The 23,969-nt window shown below is 48.6% G+C and overlaps 1 long non-coding RNA gene across 1 annotated transcript; it reads left to right on the plus strand.

Moving 5' to 3' along the window:
* Window positions 1-491: 491 nt before the first annotated feature.
* On the plus strand, window positions 492-23,461 carry LOC139183221 (uncharacterized). The gene is made up of 4 exons (XR_011566775.1): window positions 492-680; window positions 8,464-8,610; window positions 21,920-22,006; window positions 22,147-23,461. It is a non-coding gene; the product is annotated as an uncharacterized lncRNA (long non-coding RNA).
* The last annotated feature ends 508 nt before the right edge of the window (window positions 23,462-23,969 follow it).

Here is a 23,969-nt window from a genome sequence, read left to right on the forward strand (position 1 = left end):
GTGTCTCCTGCATTGTCAGGTGGGTTCTCTATCTGCTGAGACATCAGGGAGCTATCTTTGAGCCCACACAGTTACTACTCCCCTCCTTATTTTTTAGTAGAAACTGTTCACAAGGATGTTAAGCAATCTCCATATAACTCTGAAAAGTTAGAAATATAATTTCAGCCTTCTGATTACAAATCCAACGGGATTTCCACTCTGCCTTACTGTCTTCCACATATTCTTTGCAGTCTATGAACATGGACAGTAACCACGCCAGAAGGGATAGACCGAGGCATGAAATTCTCTTGAAGGGCTTATAGCACTTCCAGTGACCTTGCAAGAGGGTGAGGGAGAGGGCACATTTGACAGACAATGTCTCCAAACTTAGAGAAAAATACCGCATTTAGTTGCATTGTCACAAATAGCTTATCATCGCTCTGAAGCAATCATGTGACAATAAGTCATCCAAGTATGCTCCGAGAGAGAACTGGGTCTGGGCATCCCAGACCAGTAAGGAACTGAATTGTCTCATTGTGTGGGATGCCCAGGCTGCAAGTCATTGGCCTAAAACTAGACCCAGGCACACCCGCCCTTGCCCTCTCTGGATTCTTTGTTTATGACATTCTCTGATCATCTTTCGTCCCAGCTATTGATGTTGGCTGAAGTCCTGGAAAGCCCTGTGTTCTTCAATGAGGCATGTAAGTCCTGCGTGATGTGTATTTGAGGGGCACTTTTGGCTAAATTAAGCCTCTTTTTAAACTGTATTTGTTGTTGTGTTTAAATCTTTCTTGAAACTAGAAAATAACTTCATGTGTACTCTTAAGGTAGCCACCTTCCTGACTTCAGGAAATGGAAAAATTGTAGTGGTCCCAATGCAAATTTGGCTCCACAGCTTTATTGGATCCACCCAACAAAGTCCATCTACTGACTCCAGGTCATGGTGCAGCGTTTCTTGTAGGTGCTGAGCGAGGAGTCCAGGCAGCTAGAGTTTAAAAGGCCTGAATTCTCTCAAGACTTTCAGGGAAAGGTTTTTAAAGACAGAGTGAGAGATGGGGGTTGTGGGAGTGTGATCAGCTCATGGACCTTCTTCTGACTGGTGGGCAGTGAGGTCACTGGGAGTGAGCATCCACCTCTGGTTCCACCCCATCTGGGGTCTATGCGTTTGTGGACAGTATGCAGTTTGCTTCCCCCACCTGCTAGGGGTTTCAGTGTCTGCAAAACAGCTCACAGGATTTGGCTCAGAATATTATCTATAGCCCTTGAGAAGGAACTAAAGGTCCTTGACTTTCTTCAATGGCTTACCTGTTATTATTGTGTCTTGTTTGACTGTTTTCCCTTTCATTCTGCCTTTTTCTCACTTATCTGATTAAATTTACCTTTTGCAACTCAGGGAAGGTCTAGGAGGCTAAAGTTTTTCTACAGACATGAGGCAGGCAGAGGACATGAGGGGAGGGGTCTGTTCTGGGAAGATCTCATAGGGTCCAGCTTGGTTACAGAGGTATTTGCATTGGGGCTGCTTTGATGACCCAAGGACCTTGAAGATTATAGAAGTAAAGTGAAAAGGAAATCCTGCGTCTCCCTGCCCATCTGCCTCCTGTGCCTTCTTCGGCTCCTAGTCCGAGTTTCTTGCACAGTAGCAGCATCCTCAAAAGCAGTTGATGCTTTTGAACTGTGGTGCTGAAGAAGACTCGTGAGAGTCCTTGGACTGCAAGGAGATCAAACGAATCAATCCTAATGGCAATCAACCCTGAATAATCATTGGAGGGACTGATGCTGAGGCTGAAGCTCCAGTACGTTGGCCACCGGATGCAAAGAGCCGATTCACTGGAAAAATACATTTCCTGATGCTGGGAAAGATTAAAGTCAGGGAAAGGGGACAACAGAGGACAAGATGGTTGAATGGCATCACTGACTCAGTGGACATGAGTTTGAGCAAGCTCCGGGAGATGGTGAAGGACAGGGAAGCCTGGCATGCTGCAGTCCACGGGGTTGCAAAGAGTTGGACACAACTGAGTGACTGAACAATGACTCCATCCACCCCTGCCCCCATTTGACTCTCTCCCACTGCATAAGCTCACAGGAGGAGAACTGGGAAAGCAGGTATGGTCTAGAGGTGATCCAATGAGGAATCGCACTGGGTGAGGCAAAGCTGAACGAAAATGGGATCTATCTGCTCTACTTCCCAGGTAATCGTGACTCATGGGAAAGTGAGCACCATCTGGGTTTTTAAACGTGGAGGAGGAGATGCCCGGGGAAGAGGAGAGGGTTCCTCAGACAGCCCCACGTGTCCCATTCCCAGAGTGAAATTCTTGGACGCATTCTCTTGAAGCAGGGCAGGCGTGCCTGAATTGGAACTCTGGCTCCTCCAGGGACAGCTGCCTGGACCTGTCACAGCACCGGGCACTCAGGCATGTCCCCTCCACGGCTCCCCCAGGACAGTCACACTAGGAAACACTGCCATCTGGTGGGCATTTTGCAGTTTTCCCCCTTTTCCAGGCCCCCTGCCAAGGAATGGGGAGCATCTCAAAACTGCTGAAAGGGGGAGCCTTGGAGCCTCCAAGGTCTTCCAGACCTTCCAAGGCTGGCTATCGTCATAGCCCAAAGCTCTCTAGAGTGTGAGTGTCCAGGGCTACCGCCTGAGGTTCTGGGCTGTGAGATCAGAGTGTCATATACTCAGGCTCTCTCCTGCCACCCTTCCCCATTCCATGATACATCCCACCTCTGTGTCTTCCCCTCTGTGTCTTTGCCTGGGAAGTGCCCTCTTCCCAAGGCTCTGACATAGGGACCGTTTATTCTTTAAGGCACAGCTCACTGTCTCACGGTATCCCAGCCCCCAGCCTTTGCGCCCTCCGATTTGATCCGCCTCACCCTTACACATCCTGCAAGTCATCTTACGTTCCTGTATCCTCTCTCCACGCTGGCACACGGCTCAGCAGTTAGAAGGCGCTCAGTGCAGAAATATCGTATGACATCCCTTATACGTGGAATCTAAAAAGAAATGATACAAATGAACTTACTTATAAAATTGAAACAGACTCACAGACCTAGAGAAATGAACTGGGGTGGAGGGAAGGATGGAGGGGAGGGATATTTAGGGAGTTTGGGATGGGCAGGTACACACTGCTATACTTAAAAAGGACCTACTGTAAAGCATAGGCGACTCTGCTCAATATCAAGTGGCAGCCTGGATGGGAGGGGAATTTGGGGGAGAACGGATCCATGTATATATATGACTGAGTCCCTTCACTGTTCACCTGAAACTATCACAACATTGTTAAAATAAAAATTAAAAAAAGAAGCAGCTCAGTGGATGACTGATGTCCAGCTTACATCCTTCTGGTTACGATAAGCATAGTTCTTGAATTAAACTCTGGCTGCACCCTACTCTTAGTAGCAGAAGAAGAACTGGAGACCCTCTTTAAAAAAAATGTTTAATGAATGAGAGTGTGCATTTTATTTATTTCTTCACCGCATCATGAGGCATATGGGATCTCAGTTCTTCACCCAGGGATTGAACTTACACCCTCTGCACAGGAAGCGTGGAATCTTAACCACTGGACCACCGGGGAAATCCCCAGAGACCCTCTTGATTCCATTTTTAAAGATGAGAGTGCAGGCAGGGGCTTCCCAGGTGGTGCTAGCGGTGAAAAACCTGCCCGCCAGTGCAGGAGACATGAGTTTGATCCCTGGGTGGGGAAGACCCCCTGGAGAAGAGAATGGCAACCCACTCCAGTATTCTTGCTTGGAGAATCCCATGGACAGAGAGGTCTGGCAGCCTACAGTCCGTGGGGTCGCAATGAGTCGGACATGATTGCCAGCTACTTCACGACCACATGTTGACCAATGAGAATTTCTTGATTCCAATGCCCACTTCCAGTCACAGAGTGAGAACTCAATAAATATTTGTCCAAAGGAAAAAAAAAAAAAAAAAGCCTACCTAATGTGGACAACCACATTAGATGAGGGAACGTGGGAGCAGTGAGCCGCCTGTGGAAGGTCCCTGAGCCTCAGTCTGCTCCGTGCTGGGGAGAGTCCACAGGGGACGCCTCTGGGGCTCTCAGCACCAACCCCTCCCATCTCCTCCTAAACAAGCCTTCCTGCGTGCTTGCCCCTCTCTCCATGTCTCTCTTTCTGTCTCTCTCCATCTCTGTCTCCCCCTCTGTCTCTGTCTTCCTTATCTTTCTGTCTCTCTGTCTCTCTCTACATCTCTGTCTCTCCCTGTCTCTTTCTGTCTCTCTGTCTCTCTCTCCCTATCTCAGTCTTCCCTATCTCTGTCTTTCTGTCTCTCTGTCTCTCTCTACATGTCTCTCTCTCCACCTCTGTCTCTGTCTCTCCCTGTCTCTCCTTGTCTCTGGTTCTCTCCTTCCGTCTCTGTCACCCTGGCTTTTCTTTGGAGGACAGGCCATGTTCAGCGAGGTCTCTCTGACAGCTGAGGGTCCCAGGCAGAAAGCCCCACCCTCATCTGTGCAGGCTGAGGCCCCTCTGGTCTGTGTCTGGGAAGAGAGCATGTGGGGCAGTCCTCCCCCACAACCCTGAGAGCCCGGCGGGTGCTCCCCGCCCACTCCTCCCCTGTAAGTAGGTCGCCGCTGCCAGATCCTCGTGAGGCCGGCTGCTGAAGCATCCTCAGGCCAACACAGCCCGGCTGCTCCAGCGCCTGCTGTCTCTGTGCCAGTGAGCAGCCCGGGGCAGTGCAGAGCAGGCTGTCTGCAAGGCCACCTTCAGGCCAGGAGCAGGCAGAGGGGAGGGCGAGAGGAACTCCAGTGCCTGGGGACCTGCTTCAGGCCCCAGAGGCACCATGGTGTCCAGAGACCTCATCCTCAGGTCTTCCTCATCCTCAGATGTGAAAGGAGAGGTTTAACCACAGCTTAAACTGGAGAAAGTCAACTTCCCTCCCATTCCTCCCTGTGGCTCTGCCCAACTCACCCTAACTCCTTGGCTTGGACTCAGCATCTGAGACGTGTTGTCTGCTCAGGGTCAGGGAGCTAGGAGCCCCACAGGCTTCAGGCTTCGAGCTGGGGTCCTGGTACGACTCTCAGAAGGGGCAGAGTTGCATGGGGGGCTCCGCATTTAGGGACCTGGGGTTTGAATGCCACCTGGTCACCCCCTTCCTGCTGGACAGTGTGGACATAATCACAGTTTTCACTTCCGGGGGTTATTCAGAAAATTAGATGAATATGTGAGGATTGTTATTAACATCAACTACCTTATGGGGCTCGCTCAGTTTTAAATTAAATACATGTGACAATGGAAAGCACAGTGTCTGATAAACAAGACTAGTCAACAAGTGTTCATTCCTTTCTCACCCATCTGTTACGTAGTTTGGCCACATTACAATTCCAAGATGATGACAAAGGTGGTGTTATTTCTATGTACTCACGGTCCAAGGCACATAGCAGAAGCTCCATAAACGCTTGATGAAACGGAGAAAAGAAAAAGGAAGAGAAAAGAGAGGAAAGAAAGGCTTGCAATTCTAAAACGTATTTTGAAAGATGAAAACAGAGTCATTTGTCAATCACACTATCAGTGCAATCTATTATTAACACCATATGAAAGAATCACTGTGCATTTTTTAAAAGCTCCATCAAAAGGCAACTCCTTTGTTTCTAGCTGCTGGAAGGATGTGAACCAGGAGGCTCTGATTTCTGTCCCACTGGCTCTGTGATCTGGGTTTCCAGCTCAGCCCTTGGCCTCGGGCCTTGTAAGTCCTATTGCCTGGGGGCAGGAGGGGACCTCCGTCCCCAGGAGGCCCACTCAACCCCAGATGTTCCTGTGCTCATGAGACCAGACACCAGAGGGTGTGAGAAGAGCAAGACTGGCCAGAGGAATCACACACAGGTCAGAACTTGGGAGATAAAGCCTCTGCCTGTCTCCTCACACTGGCTGCAGTCAGCAGGGTTGGCCGGGCCCACCCGCTGAAATAGCGACTGTCTGGAAACTGTCACCCCCATCCCCCGTCACTGCCTGAGTCCTCCAGAACTTACCCCTCCAGAGGCACAGAGTGTCAGGGCAAAAATGACGAAACACCAACTCAGCTTAGAAAGGGCCCGAGTTTTACAAAGACTTCTGCAGAGATGCCCAGCAGACAGGAGCCTCTGGAAAGAAGAGGGTCCCTTCCACCTCACTTTGGGGTCTGCAAACCAAGGCCAGTGTGATTAAACACTCTGGGACAGAGATGGGACCCAAGTCCTGACATTTTCCTTCTAAGTTTAAAGTCACACGATTCCCGTTAACAGTGACAAGAATACACGGAATTTCTGTAGTTCCTCTCCCTTGAAAGACCTCAGAGATTTTAATTCTTAAACATTTTTTAAATATTTATTTCTATTCATGTGTTTATTTGGCTGCTGCTAGGTCTTATTAATAGTTGAGGCATGTGGGATCTAGTTCCCCCACCAGGAATCAAACCCGGGCCCCTTGCATTGGGAGCACAGAGTCTTAAACCCTGGACCAACTAGGGAATTCCCTTAAATATATTTTGATCCTCATACCCTCTCTAGTGACTAGGGAAGGCTACAGCCCCGTATTTTACAGACAAAGAGAACTAAGGCAGGAAATAGGATTTGACCAATTTAAGACTCAAGTATACATACAACTTTTGTATTTTCTGTGCGGCCTTCAAACCACCCTGCACCTCTCTTTAAATGGGGTTTGATGGTGGGATTTTCCACATATTCCATCTTTTCTCACCCATAAACTTTGAGTTCTGAGCCCCTAAAAGGCAGCTCCAGTGAGTTATTTGTTGCCCAAACCTCCAGGTACCTATAGGGGAGGAAACGTTTTCCTTGACTCCATTAGGGTCCTTGGCCGGGTCTGAAAATTGACCTAGTGAGGATAGATAAAGAGTTGACGGCATACAACTTTCATGGAATTTTTACATGTCCATGGGAGCACCCACAAAAGAATGAAGACTCAAAGAATCAACCAGAACAGGAGGCTTCTAGACAAAGAAATGAAGCATTGTAAAGAAATGACAAGGCAGAGGAGTCTGGGCTCGGGTAGCAAATGGTAAACATGTAATGGGAAGAGAGGAGTTTTACAGGGTTTGCATGTGCACATTTCTTGCCCCAAATTCCATCGCAATTGATAAGAATGTCTTCCTCCTTCTGGTCCGAGGAAGGCATTCTTCACACGGGAGATTCCAGATGACCCATTTCAGGGAAGGAGGGAGAGGAGGGAAGGTCAGAGGGTTCCTCCTGCTTCTTGTCTTTTTCTCAGACTCCTTGAGTTTAAGATGTTCAGCATTCCCAAGGGCCCTATTTTGGGGTTGTGTGCCCTGAACCCCATCAGAAGCAAACCAACAACTACAGACATGAAAGATTCAGCCCTTTCAGCCACTGTTCAGATGGGAACTCGTCAAACAGCAAACAAATCATGACACAATGGCTTGAAGAAAGCATATGAGGATAAACTTTCTATAACCCCCCAGCAATTTTCTCTATATTAAAAATCACTATCAGAAAAGGAAGCCCTCCTACTGTGTTGGTGGGAACGTAAGCTGGCATGGCCACTATGGAGAACAGTATGGAGGTTTCTCAGAAAACTAATTAGAGAGGCCATATGATTCTGCAATCCCACTTCTGGGCATACATCTGGACAAAACTGTAATTCAAAAAGATATTGATACGTGCCCCCTATGTTCATAGCAGTACTATTGACAATAGCTAAGGCATGGAAGCAACCTAAGCGTCCATCAACAGAGGAATGGATAAGGAAGATGGGAGATATAGATATATATATGCAGGCTGCATATGTATACATATATATGTATATATGTGTGTGTGTGTATATATATATATATATATATATATATTATGTAGCCATAGAACAGAATGAAATAATAGCATCTGCAGCAACATGGATGGACCTAGAAATGATCATACTAAGTGAAGTAAGTCAGAAAAATAAAGACACACACCACATGAAATCACTTATATGTGGAATCTAAAATACGACACAAATAAACTTACCTACGAAAGAGAAACAGACTCGCAGATACAGAAACCAGACCTGGCGGAGGGGGTTGGAAGAGGGAAGCACTAGGAGTCTGGGGTTAGCAGATGCTAACTATTATACACAGGATGTATAAGCAACAGGTTCTTACTGTATAGCACAGGGAAGTGTATTCAATATCTTGTAATAAACCATAATGGAAGAGAACATGTAAATGAATACATGTAGGTATAACTGAAACATTTTGCCATACAGAAGAAACTAACACAATATTACAAACCAACTATACTTCAATAAGATAATTTTTTTTTTAAAAGATGGGGCTGTATAATTGTCACCCTTGGTCTCTGAGTGACTGGGATGAACAAAGCCTGTGCTGTCCCATGAAGGCCATGTAATATCAATAAGAAAGAAAACTCTGCTTAAAGATCTTGGGATCTGAGGGGTTATCTTGTTTCTGCAGCACAGTCTCACCTATTCTTGCTGACGCATGCTTCCTATGAATGTTTTACTGACCTCACAAATTCACAGCACAGAGAGGGGAACCATAAACTAAAATGCTTCTCGTGTGAACCTGACTTCCTTCTACCTGACTTGGTACTGCTGCAGCTGCTACGAGAAACACCATTCACTGCGGCTCCTGGAGGTGCCATTCCTGTGGAACACGACGTATGCGAGGTAAATAAAGCACTCCACTTTCTGTTTTTACTTCACTGATTTTCAGGTTACTGGAAATAATCCTTTCTATTTGCAAAGCATTTTATAGTTTTAAAAGCGCTTTCATTCAAAACATGTCCTTTATGAAATAGTCACAACCCTGTAGGGCAGATAGCAGTCACTTTATTTTAAAATCAAAGGGGTTGAGAGCCCTATAGTTTAAGGGATTGTGTGAGGGTGCCAGTTAGTAAGCGGTAGAGCTGGATTTGCTCTTTTGTCTGCTGGCTCCCAGTGTGGGACTGAGTCAAGCACGCCCTATTCCTGCAGCTCCTGACTCTGACAGAAGCTTCGTTCTGTTTTCTTGTTGTTGTTCAGTCGCTCTGTCGTGTCCGACTCTTTGACACCCCATGGACTGCAGCACACCAGGCTTCCCTGCCCTTCACAATCTCCCAGAGTTTGCTCAAACTCATGTCCATTGAGTCAGTGATGCCCTCCAACCATCTCATCCTCTGCCCCCCTCTTCTCCTTTTGCCTTCGATCTTTCCCATCAGCAAGGTCTTTTCCAACGAGTTGGCTCTTTGCATCAGGTGGCCAAAGTATTGGCACTTCAGCATCAGTCCTTCCAATGAATATTCATGGTTGATTTCCTTTAGAACTGACTGCTTTGATTTCCTTGCTGTCCAAGGGACTCTCAAGACTCTTCTCCAGCACCACAATTTGAAAGCATCAATTCTTTGGCACTGAGCCTTCTTTATGGTCCAACTCTCAAATCCGTACATTCCTTTTGTTTCCATCTACTGCAAGGAGATCCAACCAGTCCATTCTGAAGGAGATCAGCCCTGGGATTTCTTTGGAAGGAATGATGCTAAAGCTGAAACTCCAGTACTTTGGCCACCTCATGCGAAGAGTTGACTCATTGGAAAAGACTCTGATGCTGGGAGGGATTGGGGGCAGGAGGAGAAGGGGAGGACAGAGGATGAGATGGCTGGATGGCATCACTGACTCGATGGACGTGAATCTGGGTGAACTCTGGGAGTTGGTGATGAACAGGGAGGCCTGGCGTGCTGCGATTCATGGGGTCGCAAAGAGTCGGACACGACTGAGCAACTGAACTGAACTGAACTGAACTAATTCTTATCAGGTCTCTCTTAAGCGCAGGCACTCTGTACTGATCAGCTCCTCATCATTTTTGGTTTTCTGCAATCTGATTGTTCAAAAGACAGTCCGCTGGCAGAAACCATCCATCACACACCCTTAGGGCAGTGGAGCCACCCTGGCTGGTGCGTCCAGAAGAAACTGTCATCCTCTAGCTTGATAAATTAGAGGTTGACTATCTGGTCAGCCCTGAACTCCCAGCACCCTGCCTTGGTTATCAGTCCTGGCCCTGATCTTGAAGCGGCTGACAGCCTGGGCTCTGAGTCATCTCACACTTGGACTTGGCGAAGTGACTCAACTATATGAAGTGTGGGGACAGTGAGGACCATATTACTTCTCACCTCCTCTCCCCAAACCTTCAGGAACTGTTCCTCTTCCATCACACTCCATCTGCTTTTTCTTTCCCCTCCACGTTTCTGTGTCTGCCCCTCTGGGAAATCTTTTGGGTTGATCAGGCTTCTTTCTTTAATAACTGGCTTTAAGCAACTGAAATCTCCCTTTTCTGGGTCCCTGAGCCCTGAGATGTCAGCTGGGCTAGGGCTGAAGGACTCAAAACTTGGAAACCCTCCTCCATCTAGGGTCTTCAAGTTGACATAGAGAGAGGCCTCCTCCACACTCCCCCCACTTAGCACACTGGACCCACGTTGTAAAGTGTAAAGGAAACCACCCGTGTGGTTCCTGTGGTTCCTAATCTCTCCCATGTATACATGAGGTGACGCTTAACTCAGTCTTTGGAAGTAAATGTCATCAGGGGCCCACACTTGTCTTCATGTCACCATAGAGACACACCTGGCAAACAGAGAAGGAGGGCCACGTCCATCTCTCTAGGACCTGCTGCCAGGACCGCAGCTCCCCTGAGGTCCGTGTGCCTGACGCCCATCACTCTCCCAGCAAACCCGAAGTGGTCGGTGCGGCTGATTCTCTTCAAGAATCACGGCCGATGCTGAGTCCCTCTCCTGGGAAACAGACAGCTTTCAGGGTGACCTCTGGGAGACCCAGCTGCTTTGCTGCCCTCAGGAGCTCAATCTCAAGGCTGGAAAGAGCAGCAGGTCAGAGAGGGAGGGAGAGGAGTTACTTGTGAGAGAGGCTGGGACCTGACACCCTTGGCTGCAAAGCTTGCACCTGGACACATCTCTCCTCCAACAACAGAATACAAAGAAACTGCATGGGACTAAAAATAACCATGTGCCTAAACAGTTGGGGCAAATTCTGGACCCAAAAGATACAAAGAGACCCAACAAATGCACTGTCACTTTTGAAGAGCCTGGAGCCAAAACAGGGGATCAGGAGCAAAAGTAGGGTCCTACACAAGCCCCCAGCACACAACACCATCAAGGGGTGGGCAAAGCAACCAAGCCACCCCTCAGGCCTGACCCCTGGACACACCCCTACCCTCACCCAAAAGAAGGAAAGGCTCTCCGCCTCTCAGGAAGTGGATGAGCAAGGGAACCTGCTGTTCATTCTCGCCCTCTGCTGCTGCAGCTGGGGTCCCAGTAAAGGCTGGCCTAAATTTCTTTGCTGGTCTCTAATCAATTTCTATTGATTAAGGAGGCCAAAAACCCTAGTCGGTAACACCCCCAAAGAAGCATCTTCTCCTGCTGCTTCTTTCCTCCTTCTTCCCAAAGCTCCCAAAGCTGGAGTTGGGTCACTGAGTCCTTTGCAGCCAGGGGTGCAAATAGGCAGGTCCTTTGTCCTAAGGTCCCTTTGTAGTTTCCAGTTCCAGCTCTGACCTACATGACCAGGTAAGAATCCTCCCATGATATACCTACCTGGCACAGTTGACCTGTCTTTTGTGTTTTTCCACACATCCAATTTCACATAGATTCGTATGTTCATTTGATCAATGTCTTTCTCCCCATTAGGCTAAGCTGCTTGAAGGCAGAGACCAGCCAGTTTTCCTTACCTGGCAAAGAGTGGGCACTCAATAAATATTTGTCGAATGGATAAATTAATCTTTTCTGCTGACATTGCAGGAGAGAATGAGCTTAAGCTCTGGCAAGAAGGATTAGCTCAGTGCTAGCTCTGGAGCTGGGCTGCTTGGCTGTAAATTCTGACTCTACCATTTACTTCCCATGAGACCTTCTGCAAACATCCCCGATCTGTTCACTGCCTGGTCCCAAACGGCCATAATAGCAGTACCCGCTCCCGCTCGATACAATTGTTTGGAGAGCTGCTTGAGCTAACCCATGTGACTGTTTCAAACAGCTTCTGGGAAACGGAGATGTTCAGTCGACATTCGCTAACTCCAGCCTACCTGCCGATGGTGAGACATGCCTTTGATTTTGCCTTTTGCAAGACACAGGAGAAGCATGATACCTTACACTTATTCAAGGAGGCAGTCTTGAGAGTTAAGACAAAAAAAAAAAAAGATGCTCCAACTATAATTATTCAATGAAGATCCTGGATATCTAGAGATGGTGATCTTGTAACTAGAGCCAAGGGCAGGGTTACCATAATACAGATAATGAAGATTGTTGATGGAATCAGGATGGAAGCTGTGGGGAAACTCTGGTGGTGAATAATTGGCCACAGGGACCTAGGGTCTAAAGAGATTCAGTGGGCATCCCTGGCAAAGCCCATTTTAAAGATATTTTTGCTGTGGGCCATTTTTTAAGTCGTTATTGAATTTGCACAATATTGCTTCTGTTTTATGGATTTTCTGGTTTGTTTCTGGCATACGGGATCTTAGTTCCCTGACCAGGGATCAAACCTGTACGCTCTGCACTGGAAGGCGAAGTCTTAACCGTTGGCCCACCAGGAGAGTCCCAAAGCCCATTTTATTAAAAAAAAAAAAAATCTTCTAGATTTGATGAATTGAGATTTGCCCTTTATCACAAGCTCAGAGCTCGTCCAAGAAAGGAGTGTCCAGGTAAAGCACACGTGGTTAGGAGGACACCCAGCTACCTTTGCTGTGTATCCTGGGCGTGTGACTCAACCTCTCTGAGTTTCAGCTTCCTCATCGGTAAAGTGGGAATGGTAACGGGACACCAGTTTGCCACTGTAAGGATTGAATATATAATAGCCCACAACAACACTCCGTAAGCGTCAGGACTTAAAGGGATCAAAAAACACCCCAGGCTTGGAGCACAAACCTCTCTCGAGTCAATGGACCAACGATGGTCCGTTTTTCCTGAAAGGGAGATCATCTGAAACGAGAGTCTACATAACATCACAGGTCATGGACAGACGTTGGGTCTCATAGTTAAGGACCTAGAATGGTCCAGTTCAGAAGGCTGGTGATGAGGAGGTCTGAGGAAAGACCCTATGAAGGGGCACAGAGTGTGAGACCACCCCAGGGCCCTCAGGTAGGGGTGCCGTCTGGTGGAGCAGGTGGCCATCTCTGGGAGGTCCTTCCTCGCTGGAGTCTTCAGGCCCAGAGCGCACCTGCCCTCCAGCTTCCCAGCTCCAGGTGCACAAGTTTTCACACCATAAGCTCCTTTTCTGCTTGAATCAGACAAATTCAGTTCCCATCACTTGCAACAAAGAGTTGCAACTCCTAATGCAGACTCCCCAGACCTACAGTCAGGACCACTAGGGAGAGGCTCATGAATCTGCATCTTGGGAAGCATCCCAGGTCATTCATACATCCTGCAGTTTGAGACTCCCTGCTCCTCCTGGACTCTGAGACTGCAGCCAGCTCTGATACTCTCTGATGCTGTGGTTCTTTGGTTGTACCAACTCCTGGCCCTGCTCCATGCTGCCTGATCCCTCAGGCAGTCTTCAGAGGCTGAAGCCCTCTCTCTGATGAGGAGAGAACAGGGAAGCAGATGGCCCAGACTCCCCCCAGCCTTCTCCACACGCCACACTCATTTCTGCCCTGAGTGTGTCACCTGACCCTGGGTGCTTGCTTGTATTAATCCATAGTTAGAGACTGGACATCTTCTTTCTTGGTAAAAAGTAACTGCCTTTTCCAGGAGCCCTGACTACATTGTAGGGAGAAAAAATCATGACATACTGACTGTACTTTCTGGACAACTTTCCAGCATGAGATAAGTACGATGTCATGGAATATGGGATGTTGATCTCCCATTAAAAATAAGCACCATCTTGCCACCCAATGGGACAAGGGTAATAAATTCTGTTCTACAGCATCCAAGTTGTTTCTATACTGCTCTAGCATTTTGAGCAAGAGAGCAATGATGTATTGCACCCCTCTCCCCCAGTGATGGCAACACACTGGCATATTTCCCTCCAGTGCAGCATTGTGTTGTGTTTGGCTCTGCGAGCCAAACTGAGCCACCTTGGACATCATGGTGACGCCCTTGGCCTGAGAGAGTCACCCACAGGCCCAGTGGGAGCCAGGAGAGCCCCTGGGAAGGGCAGGACTGCCTTGGCTATGTTGAGGTGGGGGGTCTTCAACAACTGTGCTGAAATGGAGATAAGTGGAGAGGGAGGGGATTGTTCTCAGTCAGTCAGGATGCTGAGCTGTCTCACGCCTCCACCGCTGCACAAGCTCACTGCTGGTTCTCTGTCCCCAGATCTCCTGGGGGACAGTCCTCCTAAAAATACCACTGTCATCAGGTTTATTCTCCCTCCCCAAACCTGCACAGCTGCCCTCCCCCCTCCCCAAGTGTTAGATGGTTTCCAAGCCCCACATGATATGCAAAGCCTACCCGTACCTCAACACCTCAACTCATCTTGAATTTGGCTCTAAACTCAGTTAGTCAGTTCAGTCACTCAGTCACGTCTGACTCTTTGCAACCCCGTGGACTGAAGCAAGCTTCCCTGTCCATCACCAACTCCTGGAGCTTGCTCAAACTCATGGTCAAACTTGAGTCCAAACTCAAACTCGAATCAGTGATGCCGTCTAAGGATCCCACACACCCACTCCAAGGATCATAAACTTTCTGCTCCAGCAAAGTGGGCCATCCTTCTCTTTCCCATGCCTGCCCCGCATACTTACCTGTGGGCTCTCACTACCAGGCTATTTCCTGCTACTCATCTCTACTTTCCCCAATCTGGCCCCTCCCTCCAACTCTCCAAACTCAGCTTTTGTATTCAAGATGCCTCTTCCTTGCTCCACTTTGACCCCCGCCCACATGGATCATCACTCCTCTGGGGTCAACCCTTGACAGCCTCGCCCCCGGCCCAGTGGAAAGGAGCGCTCAGTCTGGAGGCGGAGAGCACAGGTTCAGACCCCACTCTGGCAGTTCTTAGTGGTGTGGTTTCTCCAAATACTGTTGACTCTACAACTGGAAAAGTTATTTCTGCAATCGAGGATCGGGTAATAAGACGTACCCCAGGAGGCATGGCACACAGTAGGCGCCCAGCAAGGGGTGATGAGCAGTAACAATAGCGCTTTGGAGTGTGAAGTCTCATCTGTATAGGGCTGGTGGTGCGCTTGGATTTTGTTTTCACTATGCACCCCTCCCCATGGGGCTTAGCTGCCCTTCTGAGTTCTTGAAAAGGACTCAGAGCCTATTTCCTGTGGTCTCTGGGGGTTTGTGCAGTGAGTTCACTGAGTTTTTTTCCAGGAAAAGAGCTAAAAGAGCTTTGTACTCAACGGACAAGCCAGCTTCACAGAGCCCAGATGAATCCTACTAACAGTCTGAGGATGAACTCAGCCAGTGCTCCTGAGACAGGAAGGCCATTGAGAGTTCCGTCCTCATCAAAAAGCCAAAGCTTTCTCTACTGAGTCGCCTGAGGACACCAGCAGCTTGCTAAGGAAACCACTGTGTTGTCAAAACACATCTTGGCTTGCCCTGTCGGAGGTGTCTGCCGACATCTCAGGGAACAGCAGGGCAAACTCTGGGAACTCAGTGCTGATAAGTGATTTGTAAATGGCATGTAGGCTCCAGGGTGGGGGACCTCGTACATGCAAGTCACCTCTGTTTCCAAGCAATGGAGGCTTATGAAACCTCCAACTTTCACACAGAAGCTCACGTACCATATTCTTAAACTTATAAATAGTAAATATGACTATAAATCCCCTGTCCTTAACATTACCACAGTATAAAAAATTGCCCCTATACTAAAAACAATTTCTTATGTTTTTAAAGACCCATAATTTTTTTAATTGATTGATTAATTCCACATCCCTTATATATGTGGAATCTAAAAAGAAATGATACAAATGAACTTACTTATAGGACAGAAGGAGACTCACAGACTTAGAAACCGAACTTATGATTGCCAGAGGGAAGTATTGAGGGAAGGGATAGTTGGGGAGTTTGGGATGGCCATGTACACGCTGCTGTAATTAAAATGGATCACCAAGGAACTGCTGTATAGCACAGGGAGCTCCGCTTAATGCTATGTGGCAGCCCGGAGGGGAGGGGAGTCTGGGGGAGAATGGATAAATGCATACGTATGGCTGAGTCCCTTTGCTGTCCACTTGGAACTATCACAACATTGTTAATCGGCTCCGTGTTCAGTTGCTTCAGTGGTGTCCAGCTCTTTGTGATGCTATAGACTGTAGTCTGTCTGACTCTTCTGTCCATAAGATTTTCCAGGCAAGAATACTGGAGTGGGTTGCCATGCCCTCCTCCAGGGTTATGCCTCAATATAAAATAGAAGTTAGTTTTGTTTTTTTTTTCTAAAGACCTATGAAACAAAATTGGAAAAAAAAAACATACATTTTTCAGTGTCCATACCATATAAATTCCTCCTGCTGCCCACGGCACGGGGTGGTCCAGGTGTAGTGTCAGGACAGGGTGATCACTAATTCACAGCAGAGACTTAATCCTCGGGTCTGCTCTTGGTATTTTCCCAGAAAAGATGCAATTAACCATGCCTCGCAGAGGGTGGCATCAGAGAAGCCCCTTCAGAGCCCTCTGTGTGGCTCTGCAAAAGCCCAGGTCTGCCCTGGTGGCCTCCAGCTGACCACATCTGGAACCATTTCCCACTGGAAAAAGCCACCCAGATAGAACCGCCTGTCCCCAGGACTGGGCCCAAGGATGTGGCCATGGGGGGCACAGGGAGGGTGGGTCCTGATTATCCAACAAGAAGGGTCAACCTGAGCCAGGGAAGCACCAGCTCAGCAGCGGGCATCACAACCTTTTTTTTTTTTTAATGACACGATATTTCAACAAAATCATCAAAGAAAGTATTAGCAGGTTTGGGAACTCTCTTCAATGTATATTTCAGTCATTCTTGTTATTTAGTTGTAAGTTGCGTCTGTCTCTTTTGTGACCCCATGGACTGTAGCCCACCACCCTCCTCTGTCCATGGGATTTGCCAGGCAAGAATACTGGAGTGGGTTCCTGACCCAGGGATAAAATCCGTGTCTCATACATCGGCAGGTGGATTCTTTACCACTGAGCCACCAGGGAAGCCCCCATGTTTCAGTTAGTCCTGTTTTTATTTTGAATTACAGATCAGAAAGCATCACACTGTTTTCTCTGCTTAGGACTTTACCCATATATTACCCAGTCCTGGGCTAGGGGGTGGAGACCCATATTATATGGACTGGAATTTTTATTATTGTTGTTTAGTGTCTTAGTCGTGTCCATCTCTTGCAACTGTAGTCCACCAGGCTCCTCTGCCCATGAGATTCTCCAGGCAAGAATACTGGAGTGGGTTGCCATTCTCTTCTCCCGGGGATCTTCCTGACCCAGGGATCAAACCCACATCTCCTGCATTTCAAGGGGACTCTTTACTACTGAGCCACTGGGGAAGCCCAGGGAATGGGGTTAAGGACATGGATTAACACCATAGGGGTCCCCTAAAGTTTTACAGGGGCCTAGGCACCAGCATCTAGCATGGCACCTGGTCATCTGGGGACTGAGAAAACCCCCAATGGCCTGATTGCCCCTGGCCCTGCAGGCACCACTGCTGTGGGTCAAGCATCTTGGGGACCCAGTGGTCCCCCTGAAAATGACAGCAGAGAATGATGGAGAGAGACTGTCCCCTACCACTCTTACATCACTTGGGTAACCATTCAATTCATCTTCCAGACGGGGACATTGGGGGAGTGAGACAACTGGAGTGTCAGAAATACCTGATAAAACATCATTGATCAACCGCAAGTATACAGCGGGTATCCTGGCAGGTGAGATGTAGAGTCACCCTATCCTCACCAACATCTTTTGGCCCAGTGACAATTTCCCCAGTCTTCCATTTCTACCCTTCAGTCCATCTTCTCTCAGCTCCTATTCTGGCTCTTTCCTGGTCTCTTAAGTGAAGTGAAAATGTTAGTCGCTTAGCTGTATCTGATTCTTTGTGACCCATGGACTGTTGCCCACCAGGCTCCTCTGTCCATGGAATTCTCCAGGCAAGAATACTGAAGTGGGTAGCCTTTCCCTTCTCCACGGGATCTTCCTGACCAGGGGTCAAACCCAGGTCTCCCGCATCGCAAGTAGATTCTTTACTCTCTGAGCCATCGTCTGAGCCACTCCCCTGAATCCTCACCCACAGAGTGTCTCATCTTTCTACTGCCAGGAGTCCCTGTTCAAGTGAAATGTCATCACCCATTTGGACTATGAAGGCAAGGTGACCTTGGAGCAAAGCAGGGTGACCGCAATTGTCCAATGAAGTCCCGCAGCTCCCTGGCTGCCCCAGAAGTGTCTGTATCAAGGATTTCAGTGCCATCCCCCAGAGGGAGTGTATCTGATTGCACATCCAAACAGCCTGCCAAGGTCTTCACCCAGCTCCCTCCCTACAGCAGCTGCCTCATCAGCACATCACATATGGAGATAATGATGCCAGCCTGTACATCCAGCAGCTTGAGAGGGACCTAATTTCATGGTCCAGGCAAGTCATCAAAGAGGGATCAGTTCAGTCCAAACAGCATTTCCTTGAGTGCCTGCTGTATTCCAGGGCCGATTCTAGGCACTGAGATGATTAGGAAGATGACGAACAAGCCAGTTCCTGCTCTGAGGGAAGAGTGTGAACTGGGGTGGACCAGAGGTTGGGAAGCAACTACCCCATGGGGCAAAGTGTGTTTATGATAAGAGCTCCAGAGAAGGGGACAGTGCCTTGGACTGCACGGGCTGAGGATGGCCCCTTGAGGAGCAGACATTGGAGGTGTACGTTGAAGGATGAGTAGGATTTCAATGGGTGAACGTAAGGCAGGCATTCCAAGAGATAACTGATGGGAAGCCAGGCCATTGGGGTCAGATGCCACCGTGACTCTTTCCAGAGTAGATATGAAGTGCAGGTGTCTTCAGTGGTAGATAAGGTAGACAAAGGAGAGTCTGGAAAGGAAGCTTTAGCATCGCATCCCTGATAGCTCAGTTGGTAAAGAATCCGTCTGCAATGCAGGAGACCCTGGTCCGATTCCTGGATTGGGAATATCTGCTGGAAAAGGGATATGCTACCCACTCCAGTATTCTTGGACTTCCTTTGTGGCTCAGCTGGTAAAGAACCTGCCTGCAATCCAGGAAGACCTGGGTTCGATCCCTAGGTTGGGAAGATCCCCTGGAGAAGGGAAAGGCTACCCACTCCAGTTTTCTGGCCTGGAGAATTCCACAGAGTGTATAGTCCCTGGGGTCACAAAGAGTCGGACATGACTGAGCCACTGTCAGTTTTTTCATGGGAGGACTTCAAAAGTCAGGCTGAAGGGACTGGATTTATTCTGTTTAGGAACACAAGAGTGACTGGACCGTATCAATTGTACTCTGGGGAGATTAATAGGGAAGCCATATGAGTCTGGGCTTCCCTGGTGGCTCAGAAGGTAAAGAATCTGCCTACAGTGTAGGAGACCTGGGTAGGGAAGATCCCTTGGAGAAGGGAATGGCAACCCACTTCAATATTCTTGCCTGAAGAATTCCACGGACAGAAGAGCCTGGCAGGCTGCAGTCCATAGGGTGGCAAAGAATGGAGCGACTAATACTTTCACTTTTCATGTAGAATGGACCAGAGGCAGACAGTGAAAGCAACACAGAGGGATCAAGAGGAGGTAACTATGCCATCTCAGACCATTTCAAATTGGTGTCGAGGGATTTCCCTGGAGGTCCAGTGGTTGAGACTCTGCACTTCCATTGTAGGAGGTGTGGGTTTGATCCCTGGTTGGTGAACTAGGAGCTTGCATGCTGTGAAGCATGGCCAAAATAAAAAACTGGTGTCAAAATGATGTGGACTTTATAGGTGACTTTACTACAACCAAAGAATAATAATAAATAATAATAATAGCATGTCACTAAGGAGAGAAGAATAGACGCATAAACGCTGTCAGCTGTCCAACCTGGACATTCTTGCAACTGGATGCCTTGGCCACCTAAGCACAATTGGGACCACTCGTCTCCATTTCCCAGATGACAGCTTTTTAAAAACGCAAATTGTTACAGGAATAGAAAGTTTAATCAGCTGGGGAGGAACAAACGCAAGTGTGCACGGGCATCTTTTCTGTGTGTGTTTCCTGTGACTGGCATGGGTCACCACGAGGACAGGCATCTTTTCTGTGTGTTTCCTGTGACTGGCATGGGTCACCACGAGGACAGGCATCTTTTCTGTGTGTTTCCTGTGACTGGCATGGGTCACCACGAGGCACCCATCCAGGTTCGAGTCATCTCAATTGTTTACAAAACAAGTCACTGGGCAGCTGTTCGCACTCCTTAGAGCAAACCTGCTGTCTAAATCCTCAGTCTTGGTATTGAAACGATTTGGAAATTTCTGATAAACATGACATTGCAACTGTGTCGCTTCACCAGCTCTCAGAAGTTTCCAAAGAGCAGGTCTTCCAATATAACACGATTTATAGCATCATCAAAACATGAGGCCTCAGACTCCCAAGAGCAGCCCTCATATGCGGCAGAACACAGATCACTGAAAACTGCAGACTTAAGTGAAAGTGAAAGTCACTCAGTCGTGTCCGACTCTTTGTGACCCCGTACAGTCCATGGAATTCTCCAGGCCAGAACGCTGGAGCGGGTAGCCTTTCCCTTAAGAAATAAAGGCAAAGCTCATTTTTTCAATGTCAAACCCAAGGTTCAGCAAGATCACTATCAGGTCTCATTGTGGGATCACCTGGCTTTGATCTATTACCAGCGAGACACGAGGCACCACGTGCTGTGAGCTGGCCACCTAACCAGAGAGACTCAAGGGACAGAGAGACAAGTGACACAGGAGGGCTGCAGGAGTTGACAGAAGGCTCCCGGGGGCAGGAGGGTGGGCAGTGGGGAAGACGTAAGATTAATACGCATTAAATGATGTTCTCCCGTAGTCAAACTTATGGTTACTTACTGGGGGGAGAGATAAAGTGGGAGATTTGGATTGACATGTACATACTGCTGCTGCTGCTGCTGCTGCTGCTAAGTCGCTTCAGTCGTGTCCGACTCTGTGCGACCCCATAGACGGCAGCCCACCAGGCTCCCCCATCCCTGGGATTCTCCAGGCAAGAACACTGGAGTGGGTTGCCATTTCCTTCTCCAATGCATGAAAGTGAAAAGTGAAAGTGAAGTCGTTCAGTTGTGTCCAACTCTTAGCAACCCCATGGACTGCAGCCTACCAGGCTCCTCCATCCATGGGATTTTCCAGGCAAGAGTACTGGAGTGGGGTGCCATTGCCTTCTCCGATGTACACACTACTACATACAAAATAGATAACTAATTAGGACCTGCTATATAACACAGGCTTAGTGTTACTTGCTCAGTTATGTGTAACTCTTTGCAACCCCTGGTAGTATGCCAGGCTCCTCTGTCCATGGGATTCTCCAGGCAAGAATACCAGAATGGATAGTCATTCCCTTCTCCAGGGGATATTCCCAACCCAGGGATCGAACCTGTGTCTCCCTCACTGCTGGCAGATTCTTTACCGTCTGAGCCAACAGAGAAGCCCATACCACAGGCAACTCTATTCAATACTCTGTAACATCCTATATAAGATAAGAATCTTAAAAAGAGCCTATACATATGTATATATGTATATGCATAATTGATTCACTTTGTTGTACAGCAGAAACTTACAGCACATTGCAAATCAACTATACTCCAATTTTAAGAAAATGTTTTTAAATAATGCTCTCTCTCCTTCACTTTGCTTCTGAGATCACTTCTCCCAGGAGTCCTTGTCCAAATAACTCCCTTGGGCTTAGATTAACCCCTCCCCCAAAATCTTTAAGCACAACCACACTTCGAAGGGACATTTCAAGCTGGTTTTCTTTGGCTTTATTTTTAGCTTTGTTACCATTCTCACATTCTTGCACGTGTCTCCTCGTGCATAGGCGGGTGTCACCTGCCCACACCTGTCTCTGAGCATGCTGAGGACAAAATCGGTCTTCTTTCTGTCCCCACTGCAGCATCCAAGACCGGCCGGTTTGTGACAGCAGATGCCAGACCTCTAGAGGAGGCAGAGGCGACTCCCCCGGAACACAGAAGTCTCACAGGCAGGAAGACACAGAGAACACGGGGGTGGGGGTGGGGGGGGGGCAGGGTCAGGGAGGGGGGGAGGCCTGGAGCTGGCCTCGTGGGAGGTCAGCACTTCCCTCCAGCTCCTTCTGAGCCCCATTTCTCCGTGTCTCCCCAGGGAGGGCTCATACACATGGAAGAAAGACCTGGTGCCCACCAGTGAGATCCCAGAAGGAGCAGAGAGTGTGGGCAGACTGAACGGAGACCCTGCTGTCCTCCAGGGCCCTTTGGTCCTGAAAGATCCATGGAGGAGCCACTCGTGGGGTCCAAACCAAGGGCCCCATCCAGTTGCGCGTGCAGCTCCATTCTGAACTTCCTGAACGCTCTGCACACAGAAATTCGGCTTTCCCCCCGGGGTTTCTTCTGGACCCTCTGCAGCCCTTCGTAGCTTTTTCCATTCCTGTTCCTGGTGGTAGAATAGTCAGGAGAAACTCTAGCCTCCAGGGCTTTTGGCTGCCCTGCCCCCACCTCCCGCCCTTCAGTCCACGGCCAAGGATGACTCCTGCTGATTTTTTGGCAAAGGCTCCAAAACATCTGCTGGGTCTCCTGCCCGTTGGCTGAACAACCAAGGGGGTCATCATCTAAGGGCCTTTGCTTGTCCCCTAAAATTTTTTAAAACTCAGATTGGGACCCATTGCCAGCCTTCTAGCAGAAATTCACAAGGCGTCTCCCTTGGGGATGTGGTCCTCTGTGTTTCTTCTGGGGCTGCCACCGGGAAGGCAGAGGCCGGCTCCTGCTCCAAGCTGGTGAGTGGCCCATGGGTGTCTCCAGGGGAAATCTTGGTGTCTCCACCCCCACCAGCGCCTGCCTCCACCCCTCTGCAGGATAACAGACGCAGAGCCCCTGCATCCCCGTCCCCAACTCTTCACCTCCTCTTATGTCTTCCTCCACCTCGAGCATTGTTCATCCTTCTCTAAAGCAGCACGTCACTCTCCCGGTTACAACGCTGTCCAGCTCCTCCTTGGCTCTTGTGTGTTAGTTGCTCAGTCGTGTCTGACTCTTTGCTCTTCCTTCTATTTAAAAGTGACTCAGTGCTCAGTGGTGACCTAAATGGGAAAGAAATCTAAAAAAGGGGGGAAGGGTATATGTATACATATAGCTGACTCACTTTGCTGTACAACAGAAACTAACACAATGTTGTAAAGCGATTATGTGTGTGCTTGGTCGCTCAGTCAAGTCTGACTATGTGAGACGCTATGGACTGTAGCCCACCAGGCTCCTCTGTCCATAGGATTCTCCAGGCAAGAAAACTGGAGTGGGTTGCCATTCCCTGCTCCAAGGGATCTTCCCCACCCAGGGATTGAACCCAGGTCTCCCACATTGCAGGCAGATTCTTTACCAGCTGAGCCACCAGGGAAGCCCATAGCGTGGTGCCTGCCCCTTAGTAAATAATGTTGTCAAATAAAGATTTAACAAATGAATGGAGAGATGAATTAGTGAGCGCTTTAAGGACACTAGATTATAAAGGTTTTTGTTTCCCTCCTGCTTGCTCATGGGCGCTAGGCCATGGCACTCCCACAAGTCCATTGCTCACACGGGTTGACATTCACAGCAAATGCAGGTTGAGTGGAGTCAAATCAAATTGGAGGAGACAGATCAGGGTTTAGTGAGCACGGCTGGACACCCAGGAGGCTCCCCACACCTAGCCACCCAAGTAAAATAGATACAAATGAACTGACATGGCAGGAACCTGCCTCGGGAGGTGGGATGGCCATGGGGAGATGGGGCAGGGGCGGCGGGGGTGGGGGAGGAGGGGAGAGGGGGGAAGTCAGCTTTAATGAGAACAGGGAGCAGACAAATCCAGCCAAGGAGCTGGGGAGACGATTCCAGTCCCAGTGGGCTTTATGGTGACCTTGGTTGAGTAAGGAGCCTCTTCCCTCTGGGCCTCAGTCTGCTCATCTATAAAATGATTAGAACCCACCAGATGATCTGTAACATTCC

This window comes from Bos indicus, chromosome 5, assembly GCF_029378745.1.
Source record: "Bos indicus isolate NIAB-ARS_2022 breed Sahiwal x Tharparkar chromosome 5, NIAB-ARS_B.indTharparkar_mat_pri_1.0, whole genome shotgun sequence".
NCBI lineage: Eukaryota > Metazoa > Chordata > Mammalia > Artiodactyla > Bovidae > Bos > Bos indicus.